The sequence below is a fragment of the Eptesicus fuscus genome, chromosome 4 (assembly GCF_027574615.1).
Source record: "Eptesicus fuscus isolate TK198812 chromosome 4, DD_ASM_mEF_20220401, whole genome shotgun sequence".
In the NCBI taxonomy this organism is placed as follows: Eukaryota; Metazoa; Chordata; class Mammalia; order Chiroptera; family Vespertilionidae; genus Eptesicus; species Eptesicus fuscus.
Genome location: NC_072476.1, coordinates 100,642,437 through 100,659,384, shown reverse-complemented (window position 1 = coordinate 100,659,384; position 16,948 = coordinate 100,642,437).

Below are 16,948 nucleotides of genomic sequence, written 5' to 3'. Positions count from 1 at the left end.
TTTTACATTATGCTCCTTGACATTCTGATGTAGGCATCAGGGCATTTGCTTTGCTTGAGGGCTGCACAGCTTCCTGCCCTACATGTTTGGGGCCCAAGGGCCATTTTAAGTCTTTAATAGTTACAGTCTCGTTTAGTTCAACCTAGTAATTCGTTTGGACTACCCCTCTTGTAACAACTTAGCCTCTTATCTATTTGATTCCAGAAAACTCTACCTGACACAGTCACACCCACAGCTACCTTTAAGACATCTTATTGATGCACCTTAGTCCTCTCAGAGGGTAATGATGGTGTGATAGCCAAGGAAATATAATCAGTTGAATGGTTTTTAACAGTAGGTAGAGAGGTCATGTCCTTTGCTGTAAGACTCAGATTTAACTTTTTTTTTTTTAATTACCATAAGGCTCTCTTGAATTTATTTTCTGCTGTTTAGAATCTAAAATCAGTCAGCCTTCCCAAAATTTCAAAGCCTCAAATTTCCCATTAACTCCTGCTTGGAGTCCAGCTAATTCTCTTCTGATCTTGTCTCTGATAATACCTTGTCAAATCCAGCCAACAGAAACCAACATACATCATTAATATTCTGTTTTCCTATCTCTCTCTCTAGAGCTACAAATTCATTAGGCCTTCCAAGTTACTGCAGGCAACAGTTTAACCAAATTTTTTGCCAATGCATAATATAGGTTGTCATCTTTCCAGACTGTATAACAATTTTTTCAACTGCCTACTACTTGTTCTTCATGCCAATAACAAATTATAATTTCCTTGCTATGTTAGTACCCCACTCCTGGTAGCATATTCTGTTATCAGTCCCAATAAGCTGAATTACGCTACAGTAAGAAACAACCCCACAATTTCATGGCTAAAAATAATAAATAATTATTTCTCTCTTCTATGACATGTCCATTATGCATCAGCTGGTGGGGAGGCAAAGAGCAGGCTCTGCTCCATGTCATCTTCGCCAAAGAATATAGTCTGACAAAGACTCCACCCACCATCTGGAACTGATATGACAGGAAGAAGAGAATGGAGTAATTAATGCATTAGATCTTAGAGACTTCTGCCCACATTTTGACCAAATCAAGTCACATGGCCATGCCTAACTTCAAGGGTTTAGGGAAATACAATCCTACCATGTGCCTGGAAAGAAGAATACCAAAAATAATTGTAAACTGTCCTTATGATTATCACACTCATGATCAAGACACCTAAGAATAAGCTTCAATAAACTTTCCAAAAGACCACAACCAAAAAGAAGACACCAATTTTGTTTGTGTTTCTATATGTGTGAGAACACCTTAGGATCTTTCCCAGGCTGATCTTCAAATTGCAAGTTCCACTGGATTTTTAAGAGATGCTATGTGTTGGGGGGAAACTGTGTGTTCAAAAAAATTTTGAAAAAAATATAGATTAAAAGGTTAACCGGTTTCTTCACTGCAGAACTTCTCAGGAGCATCTCAAGGAACTCGTGTACCATGAAATGGTACACTTTGGAGGAAATGGCTTTTATTTCTAAAAATATAATTCAGTAAATGGATTTATTCTGTGTTGTGTCTTAAGTTTTTGTTTCTCCGGTGAATTAACTCTAGGCTTGGTTATTTTAGAGGAAATGAGCCATGGAGTCCAATAATTCCCTGTAACTAGAGAAGGGTATCTCTACGTTAGGGAACCAGCTCCAGCATGCCAGAGTTTCACCTACTGTACTTCCATGGCTTAGGGAGGCATCTGACAGCTCATTTGGAAAGACTTGATATTTCATATAGATAATTATCCTATCACAGATTCTCTCTGCTCTCAACTTCTGACCATTAATCAGGCAAAGTTATGAATGAAGTTGTTCCTCTTCTCTTCTACACAATGGTCAGATTGCCCTTTTAGAAGTTCCTTTCCCATAAAGCAGGTGTGGAAAACCATAAAAGGCCAGAGAAATCATTTGATCTGGCCCTGCCAAGGCATTAGGGGTGAGTTAATTAAATGTTTGACCAAATATACAGGCTAATTTTTAAGTTGATAATATTGTAATGCCCTTGAATGATGTTATAAATGTCCAAATGGCCCTTGGCAGAAAAAAGTTTCCCCACCCCTGTACCCTCTTGTCATTCAACTTCACTCATTTAAAAATCATGATCGGTCTGAATTATTTTTATCTTTGCTAACTTCCATACCCATTTATATCTAGTTCCCATGAGCTTATGACTTCAGAAATGCAAGACTGATTTATCTCCTGAGACCAAACTGCATTATGAACAATTTAATCTTTGATATACTCTCAAGAACGAGTGTCCTCTCTTCCTGCTCTCTTGCCTTATTTACTTGGAAGAACATTGGAACCCTAGTCGAGAAGGATAACGCTCCGTGGTTATGTCTTCTCTGGGACTTGCAAACAAGACTCCATCAGCCCGACAAGCATATGCATGAGAATTACAATGTGAAACAGAAGCTTCAGTGATCAGTGAACAGAACAAACCACAGCTGCTAGTTTAGTTCTGGCTCCAATCAGAAGCTGTGACTTATGCCATCTCCAAGGTCTGGTTAAAGCTCTGATTCATGCATGAGCTACCCAGTCCATATGGGGTAGGCAACTCAGCCTGAGCTGAAACTTTCTATCAGAGTTTTATAGAGCTCAGGAAAACAGTGCTTCTGAAACCAATCCATTGCCATTTTCTGATCATTGCTTGAAACCCATCATTTAAAGGCACACACTTTTAATCTCTAAAGATACAATCTGACTTGCTCATAAGTAAAATTTGTGGAGAGCTGCTAATAGTTATCTCCCAACCAACGGCCATCTCCATCTCTTTAAATGAAGGCATTAGTCTCTGGAAATCCCCATCCTGGCATTACTATGCCTTCAGGGATAACTCATTAAGTCTATGCTTCTCAAACTTCCCCACTAACAGAGGACAATGAAAATGTCCAGAAGGGAATACAGAAGAAATTTCTGGAGAGATGTAAAATTCCTTTGAAGAAGTTCCTGCTTCACCTTTTAAATGTAAATAAATTTTGTGTTCTACTCCAGAGAGTTTTATAATTATTCTAATCTAACAATAAATACTGATTGAAGTACTTGTATCGGTCAGGTTCTGGTCAGGAAACAGAAATCCATCCCATTATTTTAACAGAGAATTAAACATTAAAAGTTGACAACCAACCACTGGTGACCTAAAAAAAAATAAAAAAAGCAAACAGGGTACACTGAGGTTCAGAGAGATCAAATTCAGAAAACAATTAACACACCAGGAATGGGGAACAAAGGGAATAGGTTGGGATTATTAAACCCTCGAAGCAGAGGGAGGAGCCCCATAAAGAACCGAGGTTTCTAAGGAGGGGACATGAACCGCCAGCGTGGGCGCTTCTAAGGAGACCAATGACACTGGTGCTGGGCATGTGTAAAAAACTGCAGACTGAAAGCAATCATTGCTACAGGGACATGTGATGCTGCAAGTTAAGAACCTTCAGTGACAGGAAACAAGCTGAAGAAGCTGGTCCCTCCTTCCTCCCCAGCTTTGCAGCCACCTTGTAGCACTACCTCTTGGCAGAGTCTAAAAGGGAGCAGCTGACAAAGCAACCCAACACCACCATCCTGAACATGGCAGGATAAGGGGTGCTGAGCGACAACAGCTTAATCGTTACAGTACTTACGTTCCAATAATAGTTGTAGTCGCATTGATGCTAAGATGTACCATATTAATTCACCCAATGACTTTATATACTTCTGCAAAACATATTAAAGACTTGGCAATGTGCCAGCGTTGGCTTTTACCTGCCTAGTGGGAGTGAATTTACCAGGGATTTAGCAAAGTCCAAGACACCTGCATTCCCATTCCAGTCGAGCCACTCTTTGTATGGCCTGAGGCACATCACTTCTCAGTTTCCTCTCATGTAACATGAAGGAGGTGGATTCAATTTCCTTAAAGCCCATTCCAATTTTGTAATTACTACAGATTATTATGGGAAAGGGCACCTTTTATTAGCATGGTTTTTGTGGAAAGAGGAATCCAAAACAGTAAGATTTCTAAGATATGGTTGGACCTCCAGAAGTAACTTGAGGGTGCTGGGAGGAGGAGAGCCTTGGAGAAAGGAGATGAGGGAGGAGGAATGTAAGAGTGCTGAGGAGATAGACATCTGTAAGGGATGCTAAGAGAGAGCAGACAGCCGAGCAGGAGAAAGAGCCTGGCATTTCTGTGACTCTGATTATTTGAATTTTCCTCAATCGTTCATCTATGCTTTCTGGCTTGTGAAATATAAGTTTTGTGTGCTCTAAATCCCATGTGGAAACAAGATAGGATGAGCACAAGTCCACTCAGGGGAATTAAAAGTCCAAGGTTGCACACTTAATCCTCTTTTCCCTCCAGGACTGCAAAGTGGAGGGTGGGAGACCTGTGCATATTGCCATCTGGCACAAAGCATTTCTTGACATCACACCACCTTCATATAGATGAAATACTTTATGCTCTTGGCAGAATGGTGGTGCTATTTCTTTCTTTTCTTTTCTTTTCTTTTCTTTTCTTTTCTTTTCTTTTCTTTTTAATCCTCACCCAAGGACATTTTTCCATTGAATTTTAGAGAGAGTAGAAGAGAGAGTGAAAGACAGAGAGAAATATCAATGTGGGAGAAACATACTAATTGGTTGCCTCCTGCACGTGCCCCAACCAGGGCCCAGGCTTGGCAGGAGCCTGCAACCGAGGTACAAGCCCTTGACCAGAATCGAACCTGGGACCCTTCGGTCGTCTGCAAGCTGACGCTCTATCTACTGAGCCAAACCAGCTAGAGCTGGTGGTGCTATTTCAATGCAATAAATGGAACTCACTTCCTTGCAGAAGAATTGCTTGTAACTGGATCACAGAAAATCCAAGTGAGTACCAAAGTATAGGCAATGTTTGTGGCTAGTCCCTGTGTGTGTAGTGTTGATGTCAAATGCTTACAATTCCTCTATAACTCTCCCACGAATCTGGTTACAAATCACCCAGTAATTAAATATCCTCTTTGAGATATCATGGCCAATTTAATGAGAGCCAAACCCATCACAACAGATTTTTCATCTGAGCTGGTGAGGGTTTTTTTCCATTGTTTCATTTTCAAAGATATTTTATTACGGCAAGATATTTGGTAATATTCTTTATTAGGCTGATAAGTTTTGAATTGCTTTTCATTTTATTATCACATTAGTTCCTTCTTAATGGTTTTACTAGAACTCCGAGGTCTCCCGAGTTTTAATAACCTCCCTTTTTTCAGTACTTATAGTCATGAAATTAATTGTATAAAATCATGATCCTTCACTGAATGTGTCACCCGGGCCAAAAGAAGAAAATTCAGAAGGAAAAATTAGACCTTGAAGAGTGATTGACGATTCATCCCGCTACAGATTTTTCACTATGAGACTTTCATTTGCTTCTCAGTAGCACAATTTCCTTTCTTTCTAAGAATGTCCTTCAGATTGAGGAATACTTTGCAATTCTCTGAACTGGGGTTATTAAAATTAAACTTTTTAGAGATCAGTTGACTTTTTAGAGTACATGAAAGACATGTTTTCATCCACTTAAGAATACTCTCTTTATGGTTGGCTTTGTTTAAGTTATATAGGTTTCAGGTATACAATTCTATAATACATCATCTTTATATTGTACTAGTATTGTGTGTTCACCACCCCAATAAATTCAATAAAAAATTTTAAAAAAACACAATCCAGTTTTTAAAAGAGACAAAGATTTGAATAGACTCTTCACCAAAGTAGATACATGGGTAGCAAATAAGATTACAAGAAAATGTGCCACAAAATGCAAAATGATACCCTAGTAGGAAACCAATACAAACCTATTAGAATAGGAAGGAAAAAAAATGAGAAAACCAAGTGCTGGTGAGGCTGCAGAGCAACTGGAACTGTCACACACCACAGGTGGGGATGCCAATGGCACAGACACAGTAGGCCGTCTCCTACAGAGTTAACATACAAGCCAGCAACCCTACTCCTAGGGATTTGCTCAACTTCAACAAAAATGTATGTTCTCAAAAGAAAGCCTGTATACAAATGTTTATAGTGACTTTATTTATAATCATCAAAAACTGGGGGTGAAATCCAAATGCTTTTCTATTGATGAATGATAAAGTCAGTTACATTCTTACAGCCCTACTCAGCAATGAACAGTAACAAACATGCAACCTGGATGATCTCAAATGCATTACACTAAGTGAAAGAAGCCAACTCAAAGGGTTACATTCTGCATGATTCCATCTACATGACACTCTGGAAAAGGTGAAATTATAGGGAAAGGAAACAGATCAGTGGTTGCCAGGGAGTAGGGTAGGGAGAGGAGGTGACCTTTGTGGGTAATAAGATTATTCTATATCTTGGTTGTATGGTCGATATGTGACTGGATGTATTATCAAAACCGCACTGTAAACGAAAAACGGTGACTTTTTCTGTATGCAAATTATGCTCAAAATTTTCAAAGTGTATAGCTCTCATACTCTACCGTTAACACCTTAAAACATTACATTAAAACATTTCTGCATAGTACTTATAGATAGTATCATGATCAGCCTACACCTGGAAGATATTTCTCTATTCTTAGGCCAGAATATTGGTTTTTCTGAACAGAGGACTGAAAACTGAATGTAAAGTACATCAAGCCCACTTTGAAACTTCCTGCTATGATGGGGAAAAAATGTAAATAGTAAATCACTGTCCTTAATCATTTCCCTCCACATACAAATTGAACTGTAAAATTCTCTTTCTCATTTTAATTCTAGCAATAATTCATTTGATTCTGGGAAAGAATTCATCATGATCGGTCTGAATTATTTTTATCTTTGCTAACAGTTTGCAGGACTTGACCAATAGTCATATGGATAATTTGAAATATTTGTTTGTTTATATCAGTCTAAACATAATCCATTGTGTTTTGTAGCAATGTAATTCTTTATGCCGGGAAAAAAAAATCCGAACCGGTTTTAATGGAAATTTTCTTTATATGGGATCAAAATTCATGTCTTAAAAAACACTGAGCAAAAACCTGAACAAATAATCAGCAAACTACTGAAGACACAAAATACTGACATGTGAACCAAACCATGAAGCAGAATAAAATGTAAATCCATCACGTACTTATCTCATCTCAGAGAACTGCTGAGCACTCAAGTTTTTTCCTTCCCTTTGCCTAACTACTAAGTGGGTGGAAATGTTTTCCTTTCATTTACTGGAAACAAAAGTGATGCTGCATCAGCAGATAGGTTACAAAATAAAACACACAAAAGCAAGATGACGCCTACTTCAATGTGAACAAAACAAAACAACCAGAGGCTTTATTACGGCATGAATTTTGCAATCGAAAATTGTAATAAAAAAAATTAAAATGTGGAAGGAAAGGGCCTAAAACCCCATCAAGGGCAGAAAGAATACATGGCACAAGCGGGACCCCTGGGGCCCAGGATGCAAAAGAACCAGGACAGAAAAAAAAAAAACAAAAAAACATGAAGGCCATTGTCAGGGGGGAATAGGAGAAAAGTCAGCCCCGCTGAACTGATGAATGGAAAAAACATACAAAATGGAAAATATTTTCTACTTAGTAGTGATCAATGTGAAATTCATTGTTCTATATTTAGAATTCACCATCCCCAACATGTGATTAAATGTGAAATTCATTGTTCTATATTTGAAATTCACCATTCCTAAAAAACTTAGTTTCTAATTGACATATTATAAATGCAAAGTTATTAGTAGAGAGAAATGTTCTCTCAATGAGTGATTATGCAAAGAGAAGACTTTTTCATTAAAAATTACAAACTTCAGTTCATTTACTCAGGAAGAAACCAGCACTGTGAGAATTTCATAGGCATAAAATGCAAAAGAAAGCTTTTAAAAAAGAAAAAAAAAAAAGAACAGATAATAAAATGTATTCCAACCTGAGTTTTTTCATCCACAGAGAAACAGCTATGTCAGTTAACTGTGCTAAATATAAATCCAATCTCCAAGCATGTTAGGATAAACTATTCCCCAGAAAACTGAGAAAAAATATAAATGAGACAGCCAAATTTTTACTGTGGTATGTTGGAGACATTGTGTAGAGCTGGAATGGTGCCAGAGAGCTACAGTGGTACGCAAACATTAGTGTAAGTCTTGAAAAGGTGAGGACAATCAATTCTGAAAACTAGACTAGAGCGTTTGACCTTACCTCGGGGGAGACTGGTCTGCAAAAAGGAAGCAGAGACTCCACAGTCTGTGACGACATGGATGATCCAGGGGGACCCTCTGCTAGGTGAAGTGCACTGGTCACAGAAGAAATACTGCATGATCTCCCTTATGTGATGAATCTAAAAGAATCAGACTCATAAAAACACAGGGTAGAATGGTGGTTGCCAGGGGGTGGGGAGGAGAAATAGGGAGTTGCTCTTCAATAGGTATGAAGCTTCAGTTGTGCAGGATGCTTGAGTTCTAGAGATTGCTGAACAGTTGCACCTGCCCTAGAGTTAACACTTCAGTATTGTATACTTCAAAATTGGTTAAGAGGGTGGATCTTAGGTTACGTGTTCTTTTCAACAAAAATCAATAACAAACAAAAGAGCAGAAGGAAATTTTTGGAGGGGATGGATATGTTAATGACCCTGATTGTGGTGCCGGTTTCATGGAGGTATGCTATGTTCCAATTTATCAAATTGTATGTATGCATGGTTTAGAGCAGTGGTCGGCAAACTCATTAGTCAAGAGAGCCAAATATCAACAGTACAACGATTGAAATTTCTTTTGAGAGCCAATTTTTTAAACTTAAACTATATAGGTAGATACATTGTTATTAACTTAATTAGGGTACTCCTAAGCTGGCCTTTGCTAAAAACTCAAGGGGCCAAAGAGCCACATGTGGCTCTCGAGCCACAGTTTGCCGATCACTGGTTTAAAGGGTGAGGAGGTCTCAGAGCTCCATCTTATCCAAAGTTTGTGGCTATTTCTTCACCCTCAACGTGGGTGAGGACAGTGATGGCATGGTTTATTAAAGTTGTGTGTGGCATTAAGTCCACAGGGACAACCAATGAGGACCCCAGAGTCCCTTAAAAACCCACAGCAGTTGGGAAAATCTAACATAAAATGTATAAAGGAATGTATTTAAGGTTCTTCCCTTGCTTCATAAACTTAAAACTCACTTAGGTTTAAAAAAATAACTCCACTGATGTGGTTTGTATTAGACTACAAGATGGGACAAATTACTTAGAAACATAAGTAAAAATTCCATGTGAGTCGAGAGCGGCTATGTCAGTCTTATTTGAAGGCAAGTTCAAGAGCCAGAAAGAGGGTTGTCTGTTCTCTTCTGCACTGGTCAGACTACACCAGGGGACTGTGTCTCCAGAAAGATCATTTAAAGCCTACTTCTGTAAAGAGAACAGTCAGCAGCCCAGGAGGGTTGGGTTATATGAAGAACTGTGAAAATGGAGGACTCATTGAGGACAATGAACTTCACATTTTGCAGTTCTATCCACCAGAGGAAGCATTAGGTTTGTTAAGGGTGGTCCCCAGGGGGTAAAATTAGAGCCAGTGGGTGGGAAGTGCTAGGGAGCCAGGTTTCAGCCAGGTATACGGAAGGCATTTCCAACTGGGGTGCGCCTGGGCAAAGCGGGCTGCCTTAAGAGTTGGGAGTGAATAGGAAGTCCCTGAAGCACTCATACAGGGCTCCATAACCACAAGGGAAGTGTTTCCAACTGGGACTGGGTTGGGAGAAGGTTGGTGGTTATTTAGAGTCAATATCCTGAAGATTCTATTCAGCGTGTTTGCATATGTCACTTGCTGTTCTACCCCATCTGTCCTTTTTTAGACAATATAAAAAGCAAAGGAGAAAGCTGTGTGGCTTTTAACTTGCTGTCAAAATTTGGTGTTGGGCATAACCAGTCCTAAAAGTTAGCAAAAAACTCGGAGAAGGCAAGAAAGGACAATGAGGGAGAAGGCCAGGGGGAGAGGGGTGGACATGACCTAGAGCTGCAGGGAAGGAGAAGGGTGGAGGGAAAGACATCGCCAGGGAAGCAGCACTCTCCCAGAGCTGCTCTCCTTACCGCTCCATGCCAAGTCCATGGCCATGCCCCACTCACCGCCTCCTGTCTCTCACTGCCTTTCTAACTGGGTTCTTTAAGCTGCTGACCTAAATCTCACAAGTCATGAGTTTCTTTCTTTCTGTTTTATGATAAAGACATACATGGGGGAGGAATGGGGAAGATTGGAGGTAGAAAAATCAGGAACCAACAATATTTAACAAACACAAGTCATTGAAATTCAGTTCTCCATCTTCATAAAAGCTCTGAGTGTGGGTGGATTTGCCCTGAAATGCCCCAGTTCTCTGATTTTCCAATCTTATTTACCCGTGTCCACAGTCACAACAGCTCATCTCAATCCCACATCATGGTGGAGTAATCCTCTCTCCCGTATGTGCTCTGAGAAGTGGCATCTCATATGTCAGTCAAAACTAATCATCTACCTGTACATGTGAGCTGTAAAATACTGTTTTCATTGAAATACCATATATAGTAAAAAGTGCAAAAAATACTTTGACAACAAGATGGCAATGTAGGTAAATGCCTGTACTCACCGCCTCCCACAACCACATCAAAATTACAACCAAAAGATAGAACAACCATCACCCAGAATTGCTGGAAAACTGACTGAATGGAAGTCCTACAACTAGAGAAGTAAAGAAAAAGCACACTGAGACTGGTAGGAGGTGCACAGGTGTGGAATGGGCTGATCCAGCATCCACGTGGGCCACTTTTTTCATCAGGAGGGAGAGTGTGTCTACGGAGGCCGTCCAGAGGAGCAAGGGGTTCCAGCCCCACACCAGACCCCCAGCCCAGGGTCCCAGATCTGGGAAAAGAAGTCCCTACAGGCAGTAAGAACTACAGGCTGTAAAAACCTGTGCAGATTGGGGCTCAGTGACACAGAGGCTGCTGGAGACCCAACTGTTCCTCTTAAAAGGCCGGCATCATAAACTGAACTTACAAGGTCCTGCTTCCATATAGTTCCAGCACCAGGGCAAGGCTCTGGAGGACACAGACACGTATGAGGAGGAACTGGATTGACTGGCATGGGGGCAGGAACTCGGGGGATGGAGGGGGGGCCAGGTTTTTCCAGATGGAGATGCTCACAGGGGTCACTGTTCCTAAGCTGGGACCTCCCAGGTCAGAGAGCTGACCAGCAGCCATTTCTGTTTGCTCCACCCTGGTGATTCCCTAAGACCCCACCTCAACCAATTTATAACCCCATACAAGCTGTGTGCAGCAACTTTTACATATGAATGGCTTGTCCTTGCTCAGGCTAAAATCTGTCAAACAAGCTTCAGCCCCAAACCTATCAATAAAAGGCCCAAGACCCAGCACCAGCACCAGCCTGTCTTGCTTCATACCTGGGCCTCATCTACACACTTCCAAACCTGACACAAAGAGGAGGAATCTTCAGATCTCTCTGTAGCTCCTGCTGGGTGGCCCCAGGCAGTGGCTCACTCGCACCTCCCTAGAGACCAGTGTACTCAGTGGTCACTGTCAGACCATACCAGATTACAACTCTACACATCCAAAAGTGCCACATTCAAGGGGCAGACTCAGTTCCAGCACCAGGGCAAGGCTCTGGAGGACACAGACACGTATGAGGAGGAACTGGATTGACTGGCATGGGGGCAGGAACTCGGGGGATGGAGGGAGGGCCAGGTCTCAGTGAGCACCAAAACCCCATTGCAGCAAGTTCTGCTCCATAAGGGTGTCTCCTGCACAGCAGCTTTCCCACTGTAGTCGCAGCTGGTCCTCATAGCCAATTGGCCTGGATGTCAATTCCTCCCAGTGACATCAATAGCAATCAAGGCTCAACTATAACAAGACTATGCTCACAGCCCACAAAGGGGTGCCACTAGAGCTCCCAGCTCACATGACTGGGGAGGCTGAGCCACTGGGCCCTATAGAATACCTACTACACAGGGCCACTCTACCAACTCAAGGAGATATAGCAGTTCTACCCAATAGATATAAATAAACACAGGGAAGCAGCCAAAATGCAGAGACCGAGATGTCACAAATGAAAGAAATGGAAGAAAGCAAACCACTGGATACAGAGTTCAAAACCACAGTTATAAGATTACTCAAGAATCTTCTAGAAACCTTCAAAAAAATGGAAAAGAATCAGTCAGAAATTAAGCATATATTGATTGAAATAAAGAATAATATACAGCCCTAGCTGGTTTGGCTCAGTGGATAGAGAGTCAGCCTATGGACTGAAGGGTCCCAGATTCTATTCCAGTCAAGAGCACATGCCCAGGTTGCAGGCTCAATCCCCAGTAGGGTGTGTGCAGGAGGCAGATGATCAATGATTCTCTCTCATCACTGATATTTCTATCTCTGTCTCCCTCTCCCTTCCTCTCTGAAGTCAATAAAAAATATATTTTTAAAAAGAATAATATACAGGGATTCAAGAGTAGAGGATTCTGAGAATTAAGTCAATGATTTAAAACATGAGGAAGCAAAAAACACCCAACCAGAAAAGCAAAAAGAAGAAAGAATCCAAAAATATGAAGATAGTGTAAGGAGCCTCTGGGACAACTTCAAGTGAACCAACATTTGCATTATGGGGTGCCAGAAGGAGAGAGAGAGCAAGATATTAAAAACCTATTTGAAGAAATAATGACAGAAAACTTCCCCTACCTGGTGAAAGAAATACACTTAATAAGTCCAGGAAGCACAGAGAACCCCAAATAAGAGGAACGCAAAAAGGACCACACAAAGACACATCATAATTAACCCTTTGCACTCGCTTGCTTTTTTCTCAATTCCTTTATTCTAATGCTAACCGAGTCGAGTCAAACTCGACATCCGAGTGCAAAAGGTTAAAATGCCAAGGGCAAAAGACAAAGAGAGAATCTTAAAAGCAGCAAGAGAAAAGCAGTTAGTTACCTACAAGGAAATGCCCATACAACTGTCAGCTGATTTCTCACAGAAACTATGCAAGCCAGAAGGGAGTGGCAAGAAATATTCAAAGTGATGAACCACAAAGATCTATAACCAAGATTACTCTACCCAGCAAAGCTATCATTCAGAATTTAAGGTCAGATAAAGAGCTTCACAGACAAGAAAAAGCTAAAGGCAATGGGGAGTGGGGGGGGGGGGGAGACATATGTAATATTTTCAACAATAAAGAATTTAAATTTTTTTAAAAAGAAAAGAAAAAGCTAAAGGAGTTCATCAACACCAAACCAGTATTATATGAAATGTTGAAGGGTATTCTTTAAGAAGAGGAAGAAGAAGAAAAAGATAAAAAATATGAACAACAAAATGGCAAACATACCTATCAACAATTGAATCTAAAAATCAAAATAGATGAATAAAAAATCTACTGAACATAATAAACTGGTGTATAAAATAGAATCAGAGGCATGGAAATGGAACAGACTGACAATTCTCAGAGGGAAGGGGTGTGATGGGGTGGGAAGAGATTAAACAAAGATTTTATATGCATATATGCATTACCTATGGACACAGACAGTAGGTTGATGAAGGCCTGGGGCGGGCCGTGAACCGGGTGGAGGGGGGCAATGGAGAGAAAAAAGAGGGATGTTTGTAATAATCTCAACAATAAAGATTAAATAAATAAATATATAAAATATAATGAAAGATGCATTCCTCTCACCACACATCCCAATCCCCACCTTCCCTCCCTAGAGGCAAAGGCTATTACCAGTCTCTCATGTATTCAGGGGTCATTTCTGGGAGGATATGCACAGTCCTGGGCTTGCAACAGGGTAGAAGGCCTCCAATGCTCATCTGCATTCTGTCGATCCCCCAAACCAGCCTTCCCACGCTCTGTCATTGTTTTATTATCCCCTCAGGGAGCACCACAGAGCTGCCTGTCTGCACTGTCCAAGTAATCTCCAGGTACCAGTGACTGTTCCCGTCAATGCTGTGGTTCAAGGTTGCTCCCATTCTGAGTGAATTAGCCCTCCTTTCCACAAAGCCAGTTACGTTTAATGTGTATTGATGCAGAATGTGTCACAGCAATAGAGTGTCTGTCTGGAAATCACACGTGCACTGGCACGTGTAACTCTGCAGTCCTTTTCACAGCTGTTCCATACAGAGCCACCAAAATGTGCTTAACTAGCCTCGACGAATGTACATTGAGGCTCGGCCCATTTTTCACTTGTAAAGACAATTCTGTAAGATGTTCTTATGGACTGAATAGTCCTCCCAACATTTCTGTGTTGAAGCCCTAATCCCCAGTACCTCAGAATGTAACTGTATGTAGAGACGGGGCCTTTAAAGAGGTGGACTATGCATTTCCACTCATATTTAACACTTACAAGCCAAGGGAAACTATGATGACCACAATTTGCCTTTCTGAACTGTCACAGATATGCCAGTTGGGTAGTTTGGACTGAGGTAAGGGCCAGGGGGAAACAAGCAATCTGACATTTCTCCATTACAAACCCATATCTTTTAGTCTCACTAAAATTAAAATTCATATTAAAGTGCTCCTTAACAAAATGCAAATGCCCTTGAAAATGGCAAATGTAATATAACACTTAAATCAAAGATGAGTGGACATGTGGGGGAAAGGCCATGTGATCAAATGATAAAGGGTTTTTAGGTGGAGAAGGGGGAGCAAAAAGAGAAGATTGCCAAAATTGTAGAAAGTTCACCTGCCTTACAACTTCACTGACTGCCAGCTATGCTCTACTGGCATTTAGCCTAATGTCTTTTGATACAATCTCTTCTTTAGCTGTCATGTTCACCAACAACACTGCAAAGCTAGCAAACCCTATACTAGTAAGATCTTCCCACTCAAATGTATCCACAAAGTTTGGGATATACATAAGGTTTATTAAATTGTTCTGACATTAGCCCAATTGGCGTGGCTCAGTGGTTGAGCATTGACCTATGAAGCAGATGGTCATGGTTCGATTCCAGTAAGGGTACATGCCCGGGTTGCGGGCTCCATCCTCAATATGGGGCATGCAGGAGGCAGCTAATCAATGATTGGCTCTCATCATTGATGTTTCTCTCTCTCTCTTCCTCTCCCTCCCTCTCTAAAATCAATAAAATTATTTTTTTATTCTGACATTAGGATTCATTCATTTTTTCTTAAATATATTTTTATTGATTATATTCATTTCAGAGAGGAAGGAGAGAGAGATATAAATATTATGATGAAAAAGAATCATCGATTGGCTGCCTCCTGCATGCCTTCCACTGGGGATCAAGCCCACAATCCAGGCATGTGCCCTGACCGGGGAATCAAACCATTACCTCCTGGTTCATAGTTCAATGCTCAACCACTAAGCCACACGGGTCGGGCAGGATTCATTCTTATAAAAAAACTAGAGGCCCAGTGCACAAAATTCATGCATGGGGGGGGGTGTCCCTCAGCCTGGCCTGCACCCTCTCCAATCTGGGACCCCTCGGGGGATGTCCGGCTGCTGATTTAGGCCAGAGCCCTGCAATCCAGGACCGTTGGCTCCTAACCACTCACCTGCCTGCCTGCCTGATCACCCCTAATTGCTCTCCCCTGCCGGCCTGATTGCCCCTAACTGCTCTGCCTGCCTGCCTAATCGTCCCTAACTGCCTCTACCTGCCTGCCTGATTGCCTCTAACCACCTCTGCCTGCCTGCCTGCCTGATCACCCTTAACCCCTCTGCCTGCCTGCCTGATGGCCCCTAACCACCTCTGCCTGCCTGATGCCCCTAACTGCTCCCCTGCCAGCCTGATTGCCCCTAACCACCTCTGCCTGTCAACCTGATCACCCCTCACCACCTCTGCCTGCCTGTCTGATCGCCCCTAACTGCTCTCCTCTGCTGATCTGATCGTCCCTAACTGCTCTGCCTGCCTGCCTGATCACCCCTAACTGCCTCTGCCTCAGCCCCTGCCACCATGGCTTTGTCCGGAAGGATGTCCAGAAGACATCCTTGGTCTAATTAGCATATTACCCTTTTATTAGTACAGATAATTTTGTGCTCTAGCTGGTTTGGCTCACTGGATAGAATGTCAGCCTGCAGACTGAAGTGTGGCAGGTTCGAGTACAGTTAAGGGCACATGCCTGGGTTGCGGGCTTGATCCCCAGTAGAGGGTGTGCAGGAGGCAGCTGATCAATGATTCTTTCTCATCATTGGTGTTTCTATCTCTTTCCCTCTCCTTTCCTCTCTGAAATCAATAAAAATATATTTAAAAAATAATAATTTTGCTACCCAATTTTTCATCCTACAATATTAGAGACGAAAACTAGCTTGATTCCTCCCTTCCATCCTTGAATTAAACCTACTGATCGAGGTATTGTTTTTTGTTTGGTTTGGTTTTTTGGAAATTGATTATCTGATATGACAAGGAGGCCAAAGATGAACTAGTGAATAATTGCCATGGTCAAGGACTCAGGGACTCTCTCTCTTTCTTGCTCTGCCATCCTCTGCAGGCCTGCAAGATCTCACTTGGTTGTTGCAAGATGATTCCATAACCTCAGGAGTCACATGATTCAGGACTTCCTTATATTCAACCTCCCATCTGTGGGAGAAGGAAAATTTTCCATTCTTTCTCCTCTTAGTTATTCTGAATGACCAGATGGCCACCTTCTTGCTGTGTCCTCATATGGTCCTTTTCTCCATGTACTATATATGCCCCTAGTCGAGCTATTGTTTTATCAATCCTCCTTGGATACCGTTCACACCATAATATTAAATTAGAAGAAATAAGACATTACATTTCCCTCACCTATAAAAGTTATGTGATTTTTTTTCATGTTCAATTTTGAATGTTCAATTTTCATCAGTCCATTAGGTCACAAGTGTGTCCATTCCAATATAACTATGCCATCATTACAGGAACACTTCACTCTGAAGGAAGAAGCTGTTCTGCCTAAGAGACCCTCAGATGACTGAAGTTTTCTATCTGAGCACAGAAACGGTGTTGTGTGATTTAGATGGAGATTTCCCTACATTTATATAAATATCCAT